Below are 20,225 nucleotides of genomic sequence, written 5' to 3'. Positions count from 1 at the left end.
GGGTCGAAGCAGACATTGCTGTCTATGGAAACAGCCTTAAGAACTGTAAGTGTCTGGGATGCAGGGCTAATTGCAAATACATGTCTCTACAAATTTACTGAAGAACATAAGTGACCTGGTCACACTTTTATCATTTCACTGTGCAAAGAACTAGCTACTTCAGATTTTCATTTCAATCTTGACAGAACCTAATTTATGATGAACTTTATAATGTTCAGAACAAATGTTTGTTTTACAGCATCATCCCTTTACTGAATATACCCATCTGTATTCATTAGGGCTCATGTTGTTTCCCTTCTTGTTATTCTAAATTTACCGTTATAGTGATCAGCTCCATGGTCATAGTTTAGTGATCAGTCTTGCTGTGTGTTGTTTCATTCCTTGGTAGAAATAAATCCCTGCCTACATCTATCTGTCAGTGGTTGTGTTAAAAAACTGGTATTACCATTCTGGGTCAGAGTGGAGGTTAGGCTCATATCCTGTCTCTAATTATTGCCATTACTAGAAGCATTATGGAATTTAATTTACCTCCCACTCCTGTGAACTCTCCTGCTCTTAAGCATGCAGTTGCATTACCTTCCAGTCTCTTGTTTCTATTGTTCTGTTTTTAACTTGTCATCTTTTTTGGGTTTGGTGTTGGTTGGCTCTCATCCATAAAAACACATTTTGATAATGATCTGGTTTCTCAGTAGAAAAACCTGAAAGTAGGGTTGGTCTCTGACAATAAATCAGATAATTGCACATGTGCCAGCAATGATCTGCTGATGTTGATGATAACAATGTGAGAAGACAGGTGGAAGGAGAGATGTTGAGGCAATCTAAAAAAGACTGTAATGTTTTGTCTAGCAGAGTTCATTTTTTAAAGTGCAACTTTAAAAGCACAGATACGCAATGTTTGTCATCACAGGGACTTTATATGAGTACCAGAGTAGTGCAAGGACAAAGCTTTATTCTGACATACTAGGCAGTGCTAGTGCAAAGGATGGAAGAGGGGAATCATGGAAGTAGGCACATTTTCTCCCTTTGCTTCTCATATATTGCTGTTCATTCTTTCTATCTGCTTCTGATCGGATATTATTTAGATGGTGAGCGGTTATTTTGCTCAAAAATGAATGCAAGTTTTCTTTTATTCTGCATCAGTTCTCATGAAAGGTACTATGCAGATGGATGTGGAAACTGAAGCCTTCAAGCTACAACAAAAAAAACATACATCAACCAATATAAGCAGTCCTGCGCTGTCTGATGTTTTGGGGCAAAGGGAAGCTGAATTTTCACAGCATTAATTTTCTGTTTTCTGTGACATGATTATTTACAGGGTATCTATGATGGGTCACCATTCATTAGGAATGGGGCTGGAGTCTACTAAACAGTTGTCAGATGACAAGTGGACTAATTTTTGTTCAAATCAGGTTATAAAAGTTCATGTGTTTAATTTAATTAAAAAAGTGTCTGTAGAATTTATCATAAGAACACTTTTAGTTACTCTGTTTCCCAGAGGAAGAGGCTTATCTGATCCTGCAGTCTTATCTGTGAATGAGTTTGTGTGTGTCTGTGTATGTTTGCTTCCCTCTCTTGGAATAACTTTTGCACTGTGAGAATCCTTAGTTATACGCAAAGACAGTCTCAAGATGTAAAATTCCTGCAAGTCAAATGAGACAGAAAACATAAAAACCCTGCTGAGGAAATAATGTATGACACATATAGTTAAGAAAGAAATTTCATTAGTCATTGAAATAATTGAATTTTTTGGTTTTTAATGTGTTCATTGCATCCTCTTATTTTCTCTGATTTTTGCTGCAAAGAGGAGGCTCCTAGGCATGTGGCATCACCTTAGTGTTTTACCTTTAGACAGGGTAATTATTGTGATCCTAGAACTGCGTTAATTTTTTTGTCCTCCAAGAACTTTAAGCATTTTCCTTGAATTTGAAGTTTTTTTTTTTTTTTTCACAGGATCATATAATGTCCTGAGCTGGAAGAGGTCCACAAGGATCATCGAGTCCAACTCCTGGCCCTGCACAGGATATTGCAAGAATCACACCATGTGTGTGAGGGCGTTAGCCAAACTTCTTGAACACTGCCAGGCTTGGTGCTGTGACCACTTCCCTGGAGACCCTGTTCTAGTGCCCAACCACCATCTGTGCGAAGAACCTTTTCCTGATATTCAACCTAAACCTCCCTTGACACAACTCCAGGCCATTCCCACAGCTCCTGTCACTCTCACCACAGAGAAAACATCTGTGCCTCCCCTCCTCTTCCCTTAAAGGGGGAGGACTGCAATGAGGTCTCCCCTTAGTCCCCTCCAGACTGAACAGAGCAAGTGACCTCAGCCACTCCTTGTGTCTTTCCCTCTTTTTTATTAAGTAACAATTATTTTTGTTGAAATTATAAACTCAGATCACTTAGACATTCAATAATCCTTCTTCAGTATAAACATGCAGAACCCCAGTTTGTAGGAATTTATATCTTTAAAGTTTTTTCAGTGAAGGAAAGTGAAGTAAATAGAATTCTTCAGGTAGTTTGCAAAACTAATAGCAGAGCTTTGCTTCATCCTACTCTGTCCTACTTTGCAGAACAATTTTGTCTTATAAATTTTTCTTTTGTGTACAGAATGTTCACTATAATTCATGTTATTATCACTTAAATAAGATTAAATCATAATTTCAAAACTGTATTGCCCACATGGAAAGAAATATATCTGCAAGTTAGGTCACTTAGAAATCTTTCTTTCTAATTGGTTAATTGATAGTATTTTTCCTGTTTTCTGTACATGAGGGGCAAATATCACTGATTTTTTGAATAGTGTTGTCAATCAAACACCCTCACGTATATATATTTTTTTTAGTTTACTCTCTGTGCTGCTGGAAGGATTGTCTGCTGCTCAGGGGGGATGCTATCATCCATGACTGGCTCATGTAGCTTCCACTGCTAGAAAAGACTGATAAGAAACACTTTCTACTACTGATGCAGAGTAGTACAACAAAATTGGTGACTGAATTTATGCTGTGAAACTAAGCTACACCTTGGGAGCGAGTCTTTTGGTGGGATTTCTCTGAATGCAGATAATATCAGGCTCTCGGCCATGGCTGAGGACCACAACCAGTCTTTTTGTCTTTCATTCTGTTTGTGCAGGCAGACTTGGCACAGCAGGCTGGTCTATGACACTTACCTTCAAAGTCCCATTTTAGGAAGAGGGCTAAACCACACCGTTCTGCAAAGGGGTGAAATGCAGGGCAGAAAAGCAGGAGAAAATACTGCTAGTTTCCTGCAAAGCTGTTTGTGTGGGGATTTTCTTAAAGTACAGATTGAATAACTGGGGCTAACATGCAGAGTATCATTCTTGATACAACATCGGAAGAATTGAGAAGAGAAGGGAGGAAAACCTGGGTTTTTTTGAGCTGGAGAAATGATGACCACATAACATCCCAATGCAATGATAGCAGAGGAATGGTTTGCTGTGGAGTGAGAGCTTGCACTGAGTAGGCGCTGATCTGTAGGTGGATGATTTAGTAATAATGAAAGGTAATAAGACTGTATATGGGAACAAAACAAATTATGTGAAATGAATACTGTAAGTGAAAATACATCAGGAAAGAAAGTAATATCAGGTAATGAAAATCAAGTTACCTGCCATTTTATAGATTTAGAGTCCAGTAAATTGAGTAAGCACTAGATTTTAGATGTTGTCAGTAGACTAAATGTTACTTGAATTATTTGTTTCTTTTATCTAACAGTGATTACATAAACCCTGTGAATTAAAGCCAGGTTATTAAGAATATGCAAACACTGACTGTGAATGACCAATTAGTATCTTTTTCATAAAGAACAATTCATAATAGAGCAGTGTTAAGGTGTAAAAGAGTCACACATCACAATTTTAAAAGCAATGATCAGATTTTTCTGAATATTCAGTATAGGACTGAAGATATTTTTGTTTCTTAATAGGGGCCTACTGTGACAGTAACTAGTTTGTACTGACATCATTTGTCAAATAATTTTATGCTCAGCCCCATATTCAAACAGGCTCTTAGATGTTTAATTTGCACCAAGAGTGGTGGAACTTATGTGTGCCTTTGTGGAAAGAACAGCGCCCCCAGCCGTCTTTTAACAAGAGAGTTTGCTTTCACAACACGGTCTGGCAACGGTCTGAATAGATCTGAAACACATTTTCCCAGGCATGACTGTCAATTCTAGGAACAGAAAACAGTATGGCGTGCTGATTATTCTTTTTCTGGTGGTTTAATGTATCCATACCTTCTTCTCTACTAGGACATCCTGCTGATATACAGCTGAAAGTGTTGTTTGGAATGGTTTCCCAATGCCTCAAGGACAAGGTGTTGAGAAACAGACTGCATTGTCTTCTCTGAAGGACCTGTTGGCACAAAAGCATTTTGAAATTTTAGAAGTTAAGACTTCTCAGTCTGCTAGCACAGAACCCTTCAAATTCTCAAAGTTTTATACGGCAAGGACAACTTTTCAACAAAATATGGTAGACAAAGGAGCAAAAAATATAGCTGCGCATCTGGAGTGTGTGGACCATTTATAAATTTGCAGATTTGCTGTATTCAGAGGCCTAGATGCTTAGATTCTGAGCATGTCCATAGCATTTGAGATATGTGTTCAGGATAGAAATCTGTCCTAAATGTGCAGATGAAACAACTGCTGGAAAACTGCATTGCAGAGAGAAGTCATCCTTGTGTTTAGCGTTCCTCTACTTCTATATAGCAACAAGGGAACCCATTTTATCGGGTAATCAATGCAGAAAAATTGTACAGCCCTACAGAGGACCTAAAGTGTACTCTTGCCCATCACCTCTAATGAAGTGGGGCTGTAGAGAGAAAAAACTCAGTTTTAAGAACCACATTAGCAAAAAACTTGTGAAGAACCTGGTCTGAAATGTCTGGATGCATTTGCCTCTCCCCATTATGTAGACAAGAAGTATGCGAGGAATCCTGCCTAGTTCTTCTGCAGCAGACAACAATTAAGCAGTATTACTATTTGGAAAGAAACTCCAATTTTGTATACAGCTGCTGCTGTCACAATTCATTGGAAAATAGCCTTCCATTATAGCTGGCAGTGCAAAGATCAAATTAGATGATGTTGCAGTTCTCTTGACCTAGCTGCAGATGAAAAGAGTCTTTATGAAGCTGACATTTGCAATATAGTGTTAGTTTTGGTAATCTGCCTCTCCTGTACTGGTTCTAAACCAAATACAGAAAAGGGAGGAGACATAATTGCTGAATAGATCTGAAGGGTGTTTCAAGGTATGACTGTCAATTGTGGGAACAGAAAACCATATGGGGTGCTGATTATTCTTTCAAACTTTTAAACTAAAGCTATGCATAGATCTGGAGACTTCGCAGCCTTTTAACACTAGGATGTTTTATGTGCTGTTCAGTGTGCAAAAATGCTGTTAAGAGTCCACAGAGTTCAGTTAAAATGAAAATTTTTCTTTATGGGGAGCCACAAAGCCAGTGGTATATACTACGATTTTAAACAGTGAGTAACTGTTACTACATTGTAGTGACAACTCTCAGAACATCTACAAATGCAAATATCTATAATGGAAAAATAAAAGAAAGGTAACACTTTCAACAAAGGTCGAATGGTAACCCTTGGCAAAGGTTGAGGGTTGATTATTTGTTGAAGTGGCTCATTGTGAATCATTATACCTGATGTACAGAAGAATATACAGCATATTTGACACACTGGGACACTTCCACACCTGCATTCTTGGAGGAGTGCATGGGATTTGAAAGGAGGCTGCAGCCAGGGGAAAAAAGCCTAGGCCTTCAGTTACAGAGTGGATGGGGTGGTTTTTGTTGATGTGCACATCCACAGCAAAGTGAAGCAGGACATAGAGATAACTATGTTCAGGGTATTTTTTGACTTCTGATTACCCAAGATTTACATCAACTCTCCTTTTGATGGAGGTTTTTTTTGTGTTTTCTATCTTCTAGCATTGTGCTACTGAATTGGTCTTGCATGTCGCTCTAAAAAGACATGCGGTTCCTGCCTTAAGTGAGAAAACAGAAGAGCAACACACTTCACTGTGTCACTAACACTGCTTCCAAATATTCGTGTCAATATCTTTGAAGATATATTTATCACTGATTGTAGTACAAAACTGTCTGGAACATGAGAGTTTACTAAATTCTTTCTCTTTGTTTTGATTAGCTCAAAAGCAGAGCAATAGCAAAACCCTTAGTAATGTCTTTTGTACCCCATAACTTTTTATTCATAATATTCATAATATTCATAATATTCATAATATTCATAATATTCATACTTCAATACAATCATCCAAATTATGTACTGCCATATTTTCCCATGTATTTAAAAAAAATATCACTAAGATTTAATTCTGCACATGAGCGGTATATGATAGGAAGAAGTTAGAGTGGGTGATGAATCTGTTCAGCTCAATGCAGTTACTCATCCCTGTGGGAGGCTGCGTTCAAGCAGCCTGGCATCAACAAAGCACCTGGTCTCAAACTTTTCATCATTGTTTTCCAGAAACAGCTGCCAATTTAGTTATTTACACCAGCCTGAATTTAGTTATTTCCTGGTTTTTGAAGGCTTGACTGTATGATCTGACATACTCTGTAGCTTTATATGTAATGCTACATCATTACAAAATGGTGCCTTTAGGCTGGGGGAAAAATAAAAACAAAACAAAACAAACAACAACAACAACAAAAAAATCCCAATTCTTGTTTAGACAGTTTTTTTTAATGTTTGTTGTACAAATGGTCTTTAAGTAGAATTTCATAAAACTTTGATGTACATTAAAAAAATGTGCTTTTTCAAATTTTTATAATAAAAGGCTATCACTTAGTGGTGTACAGCCTCAAAGACTAGTAAACTATCTGCATTTCATTTCTTCAGTCTTTTACAGAGTCTATTCATTCTGATATAAAGGGGTAGTTATGTTTGAAATCAAAGTAGTGAGAAGAAAGGTCAGATATGACATGGAGAATTCACTTGTGGACAATAGAGGGTGTGTGAAATGCCTGTTTCTGGTTTGCCTGCATTGTAGAGCTTATTATCTCCCAGCAGCAGTCTTCTCTGCCTTTCCTGCCCAGCTGATGAAAAGGAAGAGGAACAGCTTTGGTATAAGACACTGAGGTGTACTACTATTGCTTGTAGACTCAGATTCTGTGGAATTTATCTCCACTTTGTCTAGCATTCACTCTTACTATCTTGTCCTGCAAAGCCACTTACCTAATCCCAGAGTTTGTCACAAAGCTGCAAAGCTACAGCCTGTACCAAACCCATGCTGTGATTCCTCTGAAGGCCATGCAGCCCTTCTTACTCTCTGCAGTGAAGCTGATGATGACCTTTATGAGCATGAATACCTTTCATGGTGTACACAGTAAAAAGAAGTGAACAACAATCTTCATAAAGGAATTAGCATTTTAAACTCTCCACAGGCATCTGGTTTATATTAAAGCAGAGTGGCTAACTGGTGTTGCTCGTGAGTTAGTGCAACAGTTACTGCCACAATACACAGCTAAAGACACAAACTAGGAACAGCCTCATTATGGAAAACTGGTCACTGACTGAAAAATATTTGCTGCAGAGATAAATGAGGTAATTTCCAAAGTACTTGCTAGTACACAGCCTAGAAAAGATTGATCCAGTCTTGGTACTGGACCACCAGGCCAGTGGTCTCAGGTCATTTTCCCAGAAGGGACTGTGTAGTTCAGTCTGCATTTCTGCTAAGATAGACGTAGACAGTATTGCACTGCTGAACAGGGAAAGGGACAATATTACTCAGTCGGAGGTTTGGTTCATTTTTGTTTCATCTGTTTCTGATCCTATGTCTCTCTTCCTGTTTCTCCTGTACTTAATAACTTGAAACACTCTGAAAGTAGATCACAACAGCAGCACCTGAAACAAAGTTTCTAATGTAATGTATAAAAGGGATTTTTTGCCCTTTTGTTTCACATATTTTTCCACATTACTTATTGCTAAGAAATCTATATGGAAAGACAGGAAATACTCTAGACTGAACCTATGCAGTTTGCTGCAAATCCCTGGGTGTGGTAGAATCTAGTTTAGCCAGGGACAGGGACACATCTGCAAATGAGCAGTTTTAAAATTCTGTTTCCAGACATCCACAGGCAGTATGGTTAGAGAAGTGTCTTAACTCCTTTAGCCAGCCATGTGACTGATGAAGAAATATTGTGGCTTTTTTCAAGGACTATGAACACAGACAGCTTTGATAGAAACTGTACTCTGAGTCAGAGAATTTGTACTCCCTATCTCAAGTATTTGTTATAGAGCACATTTCTGAAGCAGAATTGGATGTTGATATGAAATTGAGAGAACTGCTGCAGGTGACTTAGAAGTCACTCAGACTCAAACCCCCTGATTTCTCCCTATTTGGGAAATTGACTGGGAGAGGAGAAGAGGAAGGAGCCTTTATATTTGTGCTGCCATGATGTCACCACAGGACTTAAGGAACAAAATACATCACACACAAAAAGTACTTTTCACTCACTGCATTTGTGCTTCATGGTAGGCCTGGTGTCATGACTATTCCCATTTTGTCTTTGAAGCCTGCAATAGATAGGCAGCCCAATGTCTCGGGCTGTTTCCTGGTTTAATAGTTGCTGGGACAACTGAGGGTATCTTGCTTCTTCCTCTGTTACACATCTTTTCTCCAGAAAACAAAGGACACACATCAACAGGGTATCAGGACTGTTGGAGGCCCTTTGGTATACTGCTGCAAAAAACAGTAGGCATCACTAGCCTGCCTCCCTGTTTGTGCTTTCACATATTGCAATACAGGATGTTCCCTCTGGACATGAGAAAACACTTTGATACTGTGAAGATGCGGAGCCCTCAGCTTACGGCTCTTCTTGGCACACCAATGAGCAGATGCTTTTCTTCCAAGCATTTTTGACAGACACTTACATAAGAAATGATGGTTTCTCCAATGTTCCATTTCTCAAATGGTCCCATTTTTTTGCCAATAGAGGACTGTATTCATGGGGCAGTAGCCCACCAGCCTTTTCCCCCTGACCTGTGGAATGGCTTTGAGATGAGAAACTGGCCTCTTGAGTTTACTATTCATTATTGAATTCAAAGGCAAATGAGGAAAGCAAGGTTGAAGGAGAGCAGAAGTGCCCAAGCTTTCTCTGCACCCACAGTGTGCCAGCTCTGGGATGTATAGTGAGCCCCTTAGGTGTTCCCTGAACCCTGGAAGTGTGACAGAAAGGGCCAGTACCTCTCCCTCTTGCTGGAGCTCACATCGCACATATCCACAATCTGTAGTACATTTTCTTGCCAGTCAGGTACTGTGGGATCTTCGGGCAGGTATGAATATTTCTGGTTCTGAGGGCTCCTAATTTTTTCAGCTACTGTATTTCTTATTCCTGTTTCACTGAAGCTTCTCTTTGATCATCGTCTCTAAGTGGTTCTGATGCAATTTACCCTAGGTTGGCTCCTCATCCCAAACTCACTTTTGATTACATTTCTCAGGGCCTGAGACAGTAAGATATCCTTGATTCCCAGGCCTGGAGAGGAATTGTTTTGTCTGACCAAAATGGGAAAGCAGTAGCTAACACTCTATGGAGTTTAGAGTTATACACTAAAGAATTGTAGGATTACAAAAATATGAAGAATATAAAAGCTAAAATCCTAAGGTATCAATTCACATAGCCATAAAATTAGGGCAAATATATCAAGGCTTAACCATTGCATTTGAGGATCATCACAATAATATGATAACAAATTATTTTAAAATCATGTCACACAAATGGCAGGGCAGGAACAGCCCCTCTTGGTGTCAGAAATGTGTGTGGCTGAAGGTGTATTTGAGCTGCAGTGTTGTCTTTTGAGAGTAGTTTTCATATAAAGAAGTTCACAACCCCATCAGAAGTTGCTTTCTAACATGCTTTTGAATGAGAACAATACGTATCAAAATCCTTCAGAGGAAGGAGCTTGAGAAGAGACAAATGTGACTGGTTATGGTAAAGTATGAAAGAGAAGGAATTTGGAGTAAATGTAAAACAGGAATATTAACATTCCTGGCAACTTTGTTGATTTTGCCTACTTGAAGATACTGGTAGAATAAGAACACCCTCCCATAAATCCAGTTGATGAATCAGTGCTCTGGAAAGGATCCAGTTTCTTATCTATCTGGGATCAAGTTACACTACTTTCCCTATTTTTGTATGTAAACAATGTATTTTGTATGTGAACAATGATAAATGGAGATATTGTTTACTAAAGTGACATCACTAAATGGTGATGATGTTTCTTAACTAACAAACCTGTAGATGAAACAAATGGGTACAGTTTTGACCTAACATCTTGAGTGATCGTAAACGTACATTTTCGTTACATCTCCCTTTTACTAAAATAATGTAGATATAAAAAAATGGCAGATTAGAGGGATAATGTATTAAACTGTGCTGATGCAAACTATTTAAAAGGTGAGATGTCAAGCAGTGTGTCCAAACATAGCACACATCATCTAAAACAAAAACCCAAATCAAAAAACCATAACACTCTGAAGAAAACTACAAGAAAAGAGAAAGTATTTCCAACTATGAAATTACTTTCCAAATCCTCCTAACTTAGAATCTTGAACATAGCCAATGTTAAAGGAATGAATTCACTGAAAAAGCACACAACACACAATGTTCAGGAAAAATATTGGTTAGTGAGAGAACATCTATCTCAATATTTCAATATTTAATTTTGAATCTATATTTTAAAAAGTGTTAAAAGTTTTAAATAAAACCAGAGAAACAGGTTTAGATGCAAGCAACAACTACAAGCTAAATCATTGTTTAAACCAAGCTAAAAGGTTGGTGTAACACCAGTTTCTTGTACGTATTATAAAAAATATTGCTTTAACGGAACAAATTTTTACAACAGTGGTGATTTTTATAGCATGTGTATTTTGTAAACTAGCTTTGCAAACACTTCCTGAATAAGCCTGTGAGCTATTTTTGTACTTTTCTATATTTGACACTGGTGACATCTTGTGGTAGTTTTAGTCAAGGTAAATAGCACCTGCTCCTTTTGTCATCCTTACTCTGCAGATTTGCTTACTGCTGAGTGATGGAGTCCTGCAATTGATAAAAATGCAGTGTATGGCTTCATGGTGAGGAGATACTACATATTTTAATAAAATAAAACCAGCCTAAGTTAAGTGTCAAAACAACTCTCACTCCAGCCACAGAAAGGAGAAAACAAAATCAAACCAGTTATAATCATAATTAGTGTGTAGCAGAAAGTTAATGATTCCTTCTGGAATAGACTAAACTCTTACTGAAAAGGGCTGGTTAATAAAGCTATGGGACAGATGGGGAAGTGCATATGTAACTCTATATACAATGGGGACTGTAAGTGTCACAGTCCTAAGCCTCCCCTCTCGTATGTGTTCTGACTACAACAAAATGACATGGATATTTTGTCATGCCCAAAGCTATAGTGAAAATCCTCTATTAAATAAGAGCTACCAAGATTAGTACAGTACAAAGAAAAGAACTGGTGAATCCTGTAAAAATCTGACCCTTTTAGCTGCCCTTTTAAACCAAAATACTTTATTCTGGTCTCTAACAAGAAAGAGTCACTATAAAATAAGTAGTAGGCCAAATTTTCAAGTGAAATTATTTTGTGGCTGCCTCACATGGTCATAGTTTCCATATCCATAGGACATGGATAGTTTTGTCTGCACTTGCAGGAAATATGGTGGAGGTTTTTATGTTGTAATTTCCCCTGGCCCTCTGTAAGTTTTGTTTAAAGAGATGGGTATGTTACAGACCTAAGAGAGGAAACATTCAGGAAAGGTACAGCTCCCATGAATTCTAGCCAAGGATATTTGACCCTGTGAATTGCTTAAGACAAGGGCAAACAATGTGGTTTTAAGAAGGGTTTGTAAGAGTCCTACATACACGTTATACTTAGCAATGAACTATAATGCCTGCAACATGAAGTCTTGGATTCAGTTCGGTCCTGAAACTTTGATGAAGAGGACACTGGAAATTCCCCTTCCAAGGCACAGTCCAAGCACCCACGGCAGAACCAATGCAAGTGATCAGTTTTGGTGGAAATCAGTAGCTTGCACTGGTAACAAGTAGCATCACAACATTAAGTAAAGCATTGGTGCATCTAGGACTGAAACTCTATAACCTTACTAGTAAGAGGACTATGGTATCTAGAAAAAATATGATGAACAAGTACCTTACCCAGCTCTGGGAATAGCAGAAGGACTAAGATACACATTTACACAAAAGCCTTCATGATCACAAGAAAAAAAATGTTAGAAAAATCAGGGATTTAATGTCTTAGAGTTTGTGTGTAGAATACTAAATGCCCAAACAACCCATGTTTTGAACAGCCTGGTCTAGGTCTGATAGCAGAAATAAATTACCAAGTAAGGTCTCAGAGATACATATCTAAAATTGTTTGAAAGTAATGGCAAAAACATCTGATAATCATTGTTAATTGCCTAATTCTGCTCTGTCATATAACATTATAAATTGGCTAAAAAGCTTTATCCTGGTTACTAGTAGTATTTCACCACTTTAAAGACATTTTCAGCAGGAGTGTTATGCAATTTATCACCATGTAAGATCTAAGTTGAGAAAGAATTGAAAGTTGTATGTAATTTATTTTATTGAGCTATACAAATGATAGGCCATATGAAACACAGAATTCCAAAATGCCTGAGTTTGGAAGGCACCTCTGGAGGTCCTGTGGTCTAACCCCCTGGTGCAGCAGAGCCATTTGGAGCTGGTTTGCCCATGACTGTGTCCAAATGGCTTTTGTAGATCTCCAATGGGGAAGACTCGACAAACTCTCTGGGCACCCTGTGCCAGTGCCCAGTCATCCTCACAGAAAAAAAGGGTTTCCTGTTGCTTAGAAAGTACCTCTTGTGTTTCAGTCTATGCCCATAGACAATTTCCTCCATTTTGTCTCTGCTCCTGTCACTGAACACCACTGAGGAGAGCATGGCTCTCTTTGTTACACCCTCTCTTTGGGTATTTTTAGGTATGGATGAGTTCTTTTTTCTGGGCTGAACCCATGTCAGCTTTTTCTCACAGGAGACACTCTCTAGTCTCTTAAACATCTAGTAAAAATTATTGAGAATTGCCTCACAGTGGTATGGGCAAGTTAATTCAGCATTCGTGTGAATCCCAACAGGACTTCGGCATGTTCAGATGGCTTAAGCGTTCCCTGACCTGATCCTCTTCCACCAAGGAAGAATTCCCTATGCATTTTCCTTTCTGCACATTTTTCACATGTCTCTGGGTTTTCTGAAAGATGGAATTGCCAGTAAAGACTGAGGCAAAGAAGGCATTCTGCACCACAGTGTTTTCTGGGTCATAGAATCATGGAACATGGAATAACTTGAGATGGAAGGGACCTTAAAGATCATCTAGTGCCAATGCTCCCTACTATGAGGAAGGACACTTTCCACTACATCACCTTGCTCAGATCCCCATCCAGTTTGGACATGGATATTTCCAGGACATCCACAACATCTCTGGGCAACCCATTCCAGTACCTCACCATCCTCAGAGTAAATAATATTTCCTGATATCTAATCCAAACCTACTCTCTTTCAGTTTGAAACCATTCCCCCTTGTCCTGTTTCTACATGATCTTGTACAAAGTCTCTCTCCAGGTTTCTTGTAGGCTCCCTTCAGGTACTGGAAGGCTGCAATTGGGTCCCCCAAAGCCTTCTTTTCTCCAGGCTGAACAAATCCAATTCTCTCAGACTTTCCTCACCTCAGGAGAGGTTCTCCAATACCTCCCATACTCTGGGCGTCCCTCCTCTAGACTAATTTCATTCTTATGCTGGGACCCCAGAGCTGATGCAGCACTGCAGGTGGGGTCTCAGCAGAGCAGAGGGGCAGTATCCCCTCCCTGGCCCTGCTGCCCACCCTGCTCTGGATGCAGTCCACGTGTGGCTTTCTGGGCTGTGAGTGCCCATGGCTGGGTCAGGTCCAGCCTCTCATCCCCCAGCACCCCAAGCCCTTCTCAGCAGGGCTGCTCTGACCTGTTCGTCCTCAGCCTTTTCTGATACCAGGGTTTGCCCAAGTTGCACATGGGGATAATGAAATTCCCATGGATGACTTTGCTTAGTTTTTCCAGGTCCCTCTGAATGGCATCCTATCATTCAGGTGTATCAAGTGTATCACTCAGCTCCGTGTCATTTGCAAATTTTCTGGCAGTGCACTCAATCCCTTTGTCTACGTCATAAATGAAAATATTGAATAAAACTGGTCCCAGTATAGATCCCTGAGGGACACCACTGGTCTCTGAGGTCTATCAGGACTCTGAGCTATTGCCCACAACCCTCTGGGTGCACCACCCCACTAATTTGTTATCTGCCTAACAGTCCTCCCATGAAGTCCCTCTCTCTCTAGTTTAAGGGAGAAGGATGTTGTGGGGCCCTGTGTCAAAGGCTTTACAGAAGCCCAGGTAAATGACACCTGTCACTCTTCCCCTGTCACCCCACCACAGAAGGCCACTGGGTTGGTCTGGCAGGACCTGCCCTTGGTGCAGCCATGCTGTCTTTCCTGAACCACCTCCCTGTCCTATGTGTGCCTTAGCACAGCTTTTGGGAGGGCCTGTTCCATGATCTTCCCAGGCACAGTGGGAAGGCTGACAGATTGGTAGTTCCCAAGGTCCTCCTCTCTACTCTTTTAAAAGATGAGTACATGTATTCTTTTTCCAGTCATCTGGGACTTCACATGATTGCCATCACTTTTCAAATATCACCAAATCAAATATCACCCACATATGAGAGTGGCTTGGCAAGTACATCAGTCAATTCCCTTAGGACTCGGGGATGCCTCTCATCTGGTCCCTTAGTCTTCTGTACCTACATGCAGGTTCTTTTCCTTTTACCAGCAGGACTGAGAACACCATCTGGGCCCAAGAGCCCAGTTTTCCCTATCAGTATTATTTCCTTTTCCATGGAACATCAGCAGCAGTATTTGTCAGAGAGGCAGACACGCTTCTGCAGTCCCTACATATTATCCTGGACAGAGGACCCTGACAGGCAGTAAATCTATCCAACTGGTATGTCAGGTCAACAGATGGTTTATTCTGTCCCCTGCAGCAAGGAGACTTGCACTGTAATTAATTACTGTTTCCTCACGGTGCTATTGCTGTTTTAGGGTCAGATGGGCCAGATATTTGCTTGAAGGTGCATGAAGCTTCTACTCAGCTTTGAGGATAATGAAGCTATTGTGTAGCTGCAAGCCTTTAGGTGAGAAAAGAGCCTTCCCCGTTGTGCTGTAAGTTACCTGCTTCCACCTCTTCACTCTCCAGAGGTTGCACTTACCTTCATATTAGGGGTGAATATTGCCAGCTTCTCAACTGCAGGTGGGGTTGGTGGCTCTTCAAGCTATTGAGCCTCAGAGAATGTCCTATCTCTCTTTCTTCTTCCCTTATGCTATGCGCCTGATCATTTCCTCTAGTAACTCCTCACACTGACGGCAAAGATCCTCCAAGAATTCACAGCTCCTACAACAAATTAAAATGAAACAACAGATTTTTAATGGAAGCATGATAAATGTCAAAGTAGCTGCTGAACTACAAATGTCTTCAGGCTGAACATCTGCTGTTATCAAAGAACTGTTTCATTTGCCAGAAATATCTTTCTCCCATTAGATATCTCCAACTTCTGCCACTGCTTGTTATCACTATTTGTCTGTACAGGGATCCTCCTTCACACCACATCTAAGGTGTAGCTCAGTTTCTGTGTAAAGGTAACTTATGATCACCTCTAACACAAAGACAGCCTAGCCTTACCTCCATTAGCCAGCGAACAGCTTACATAAAAAATTGAAACTAAGAAACAAACAAACAGAAAAACACCTACAACAAACCAATGTAATGCAAGTTACAGAAAGTTTTTATATTAAGTGTTTGACAAGTTACAAAGGTTTTCATACATATTTGGTGAAAATGACCATTAAGTGCATGTTTGTCCCTGGGAATGGTGATGCTCAAGAGAAGTTCTCAGCATTTAGAGAAGGCTTTACTGCAGTCTCACAGGTAGCTTGAAGTAGCGGAGAAACACTTCCAGTGAAAACACTGAAACAACTGCTTTGAAACAACTACAGATACAATATAAATATGATCAGGGCATGGCTAGGGCAACAGGCTTCATGGCTAGGCTTCAGATACTTGCCAACTAGGGCTTTGGGTTTTCTCCAGGGTTGTAAGAAATTACTCGGAAGGGAGAATGTGAAACAAATGTGGAAAACTGGTGCAGGATCAGATGAATGGTTATTCCACAGAGGGAATAACCCACAAAGGGAATTTATACTGTATATCTGTAGTAAATAAGCAAAGCATTGCCCAGTGTCAGATACCAAAATCATTCTAAACTCTCTGTGAAGTGCTGTAATTTGAATTCCAAAGGAAGAAAATCTAGTGCCTTCATATTTTTGTGTATCAGCTCTGGTAGGTTAATATATAAGTGGATCAATTGTTGCATTAATGGGAACAATTATGCTCAGAGATCCAAATTATTTTCTCAAGAAACTCTTGACCTATTGCATAACTTCACCAATAGGAATACATTTTGCTTTCAAAAAAGTAAAAGGAGCAGCTCTGAGAGGATTGGCTTGTAAAAATGAATGGTGAAACAAATTATAGGAGTATTTGTGGAAATGACTGGATTTCTAAATTCTGCTTCTTGCATTGTTATATTAATGGAGTTTACAGATACTGAGATTATGGCCCTGGACAAATAAGCATTTCTCTCTGCACAGTTTTTTTCCCCAGTCATACTTCCAGCATAGTGAAAACACTTTATGCTGAAATTGGTGTTCACACATTTGAAGCTCCTAAAGTCTTTCATGCTGATCTAGTCATGCCATACAGGGCTGTAAGGCTCAGGCTGTGCCCACAGGGTGGAGGTTTCCTGGCTAGCACACTCCCCGGTGGCCGGAGGGCACCACGAGAGTGGCTGCCCCCAGATCCCTTCCGAGACCTCCTTGGGCAAGCTGTGGCATGGGTGACACAGCAACTGGGCCACACAAAGATCTGAGGTGAAGAAACAGAGAGGGACCACTTGTATGAGTTCCAGGGCAGATTATTACCAAGGAGGGGTCAGGCAGCAACTGAGAGTTTGCAACATCTTATAAAGAGGGGAAGGGCATGAGGGGTGGAAACATCCTTCGTCCAATGGGGAAGCAATAGGAGAGGAGAACATGTCGGGTTGTCCAATGAAGGCAACTCAGGGGAGGGAGCAGGTTTGACAGTCCAATGGCTTACTAAGGGACAACAGACAGGAAACATTCTAGAACAAAAGAGGTGTGCCCAATTTGACAGACAGGGGTAGGAGGCAGTGCAACGGGGATTGACAAGGGCATGTAAGGAGGCAGGGGAGGCACTGGGGAACCTGAAATGGGAATTGACAGCCACTTGGCGGGAAGACAGTGCTGTAAACAACTCAGGGCTAAACCACTAGGGGGACAAAACGGAGTACATGGAGCAAACCCTTATAAACTGACTAACAAAAGAACAATTATAAAACACCAAACCACCACATAGGGCATATGTGGTTATGTGTTGTAACAGGGCATGTTGTTTTATGGCACATTTTCCTACCTCTGTTTCATTCCTGTGACATCCTTGCCATCCAGAGCTTGGCAGTTCCTGAGTCACTTTTTTCAACCACAACCTGGCACACACTACTCTACTGTCTGTGAAGCCCAAACTAGCTTGTGAGAAAGTATAAGAAGGCATGGGCCTGTGTTTTATTCAGATATAAAGCCTTATTATTCAACTGACCTGGAGGTCTCCATGTAGGGTGAGCTACACCTGTGTGAAGAGTTTATTGTCCATTCAGCAGTGGTGTAGTTGGGTGCAGCACTTTCTGCTTCCAATGGGAGAGTAGACAGGAATGTGCTTCAGCTGGGACCTGGACCTCTCTTGTCCTACACTGGAGCTGTAGAGTAAAAAAAATGGCATGAAGCAACTGTGTTCTTGCAGCACAAACCATGCAAACAGACTTTGTCCAGTGAATGACATTGTAGGCTGCTGTTTTGATGGCTGTTTGGGAGGTTGGAGTTGTATGGATGATACAAGTCTTTGAGTTATGTCTATAATGCCTAACTTGCATGCTGGGCACAAAGGAAAACCTGGTAGGCTGTGAAATCCAGACTGCTGGATGCACTGTTCTGCTGATTGTGGAGGTATTGAGACGTGGCTTGAGTGAAAAACAGATACATGGCCTTCTCTAACAAGATTCAGGCACTAGTTTTCTGTGTGGTGCAGGAAACACTTCCTTCTGGTTCTATTCCTGCACCTGTTCCTGATTTGGCAAGAGGGTGACTCATTCAATGTGAATAACAATATATTTTGTGAAGCATGATGATATGATCTTATGAGATAATTGCTGATGCAAGAAAAAGCTGTTTAGCTTTTTCTGTTCACACTGATCTGCCAGGTGACTGCTTAAGTGCTGCTCATTGGTAGCATCAAGGCAAAGACTGCATTATTAACATTAGGGTTGCTGAGAGAGGTTGTAAATACATCTAGGCTCAATCAGGCTCTTCATCTGTAAATAGAGAACATTCTTTCAACACCTGTATTGCCATTAATTGAGGTGATCTCCACATAAAAAGTACTTAAATAGACCTATGAAATGTGTTTTTTTTCAGTCATGACATGATTTATTTTTCAAGATAAATATTGTTTGAAGCAAAAACAAGCTTGATGTAGATGTCTCAGTTCAATACCAGTTTCTCAGTTCGTTGTGTCTTGATGGTATCTTTATGGAAATTGATGCTTGCTCATGCTAATTTCAGTTGGAAGAACTATAAAACATTTTTCTCTTAGTCCTCTACAGTGTCAGAATTTGTACTGCTCTCTGAAGCTTTTGCAGTTTAAAATCATAAGACATATGGTATTTGCCAGTGGAATATTTTTGTTCTGAGAGTCTAGACTTAGGAGCTGAATAGTTACTGCTTTTTGTTAATTTGAGCTAAACAGAAGCAATGCTTTCTTGGCATGATCTTATGTGGGAGACAATTGAAAGAATCACAAGTGGCTCACCCCATCAGCACCTCTGGAGATCACTGTGTCCATCATCATGGTCAACAACAAGTTAATCATAGCCTTGGACAGGCAGACAGATTCTAAAACCTCCCTGTTCCAGTGTGTTTAACCACACTCATGGTAAATAACATTTTAATACTTCTAGTCTGAGTCTGTCATGCTCCTGCTTGTGTCTCTTTTTCTTTAATCTACTGATGTGCACTTCTGAATAGAATTTGTGTCTATCTTCCTTATATCCTCCCATGAGAATGTTAAAGGTAAGAGAAAGTGTAACTCCCTGATAAATAAAACTGGCAAACTGGTAACAAGAGATGAGAAAGCTCAGGTACTGGATAGCTTTCCCCCCAAGTCTTCACTGGCAATCTCTTCCCACAGCTGTGGAGTGGATGGGCAGCAAAGTCCTCCCACTGTAAGAGATCAGGTTCAAGACTACTTGACAAATCTGAAAAAATATAAGTCTATGGGACCTGATGAGATACATCCCAGAGTTCTGAGAGAATTGGCTGATGTAGTTGCCAGGCCACTCTATGTCATATTTAAAAAGTGATGGCAATCAGGGGAAGTCCCAGGTGAGTGGAAAAGAAAATATTGTCCCTATCTTTTAAAAGGATAGAAATGAGGACCCTGGGAAGTCCTCTGCTCTGTGCCTGAGAAGAGCATGGGACAGATCTACCTAGAGGAGGTGCTATGGTGCATGGAGGTGATTCAAGACAGCCATCACAATTTCACCAAGGGCAAGTCTTGCCTGACCAGCCAAGTGGCCTTCTGTGATGGAGGGACCAGTTCAGTGGGCAAGGAAGGGATAAAGATTACATTTATCTAGACTTCTGTAAAGCCTTGTAACAGTTCCTCACAACATCCTTCTCTCTAAATTGGAGAGAGGGATTTGATGAGTGGACAAGGCTGCATGGCTGCATCCAGAGAGCAGCAGGTCAAGGTCTGTCTGGAAATCAGTGATGAATGGTGTCCTTCGGGAATCTGTCTTGGGACTGATTCTGTTTAGTGTCTTCATCTGTGATACAGACAAAAGGATCAAGCACCGTCAGCAGGTTTGCAGATGACACCAAGCTGAGTGGTGCAGTTGACACACGTGAAGGACAGGATGCCATCAGAGAGACCTGGACAAGCTATGAAGTTGGTCCATGGAAATGTCATGAGTTTCAAAAAGACCAAATGCA

The 20,225-nt window shown here is 40.3% G+C and overlaps 1 long non-coding RNA gene across 1 annotated transcript in view; it reads right to left on the bottom strand.

Annotated features, from left to right (window-relative positions):
- Positions 1-323: 323 nt before the first annotated feature.
- The window catches only part of LOC115490981 (uncharacterized), a 37,599-nt gene continuing 17,697 nt past the window's right edge, over positions 324-20,225 (bottom strand). Inside the window, exons 2-4 of the long non-coding RNA XR_003956925.4 lie at positions 17,779-17,935; positions 15,317-15,498; positions 324-4,369 (exon numbers count right to left, since the gene is read on the bottom strand). This is a non-coding gene — a long non-coding RNA (uncharacterized lncRNA). The remainder of the gene's footprint in view (positions 4,370-15,316; positions 15,499-17,778; positions 17,936-20,225) is intronic.

The sequence above is a fragment of the Taeniopygia guttata genome, chromosome Z (genome assembly GCF_048771995.1).
Source record: "Taeniopygia guttata chromosome Z, bTaeGut7.mat, whole genome shotgun sequence".
NCBI classification, from domain to species: domain Eukaryota; kingdom Metazoa; phylum Chordata; class Aves; order Passeriformes; family Estrildidae; genus Taeniopygia; species Taeniopygia guttata.
This window is presented reverse-complemented; position numbering and strand designations above follow the sequence as displayed.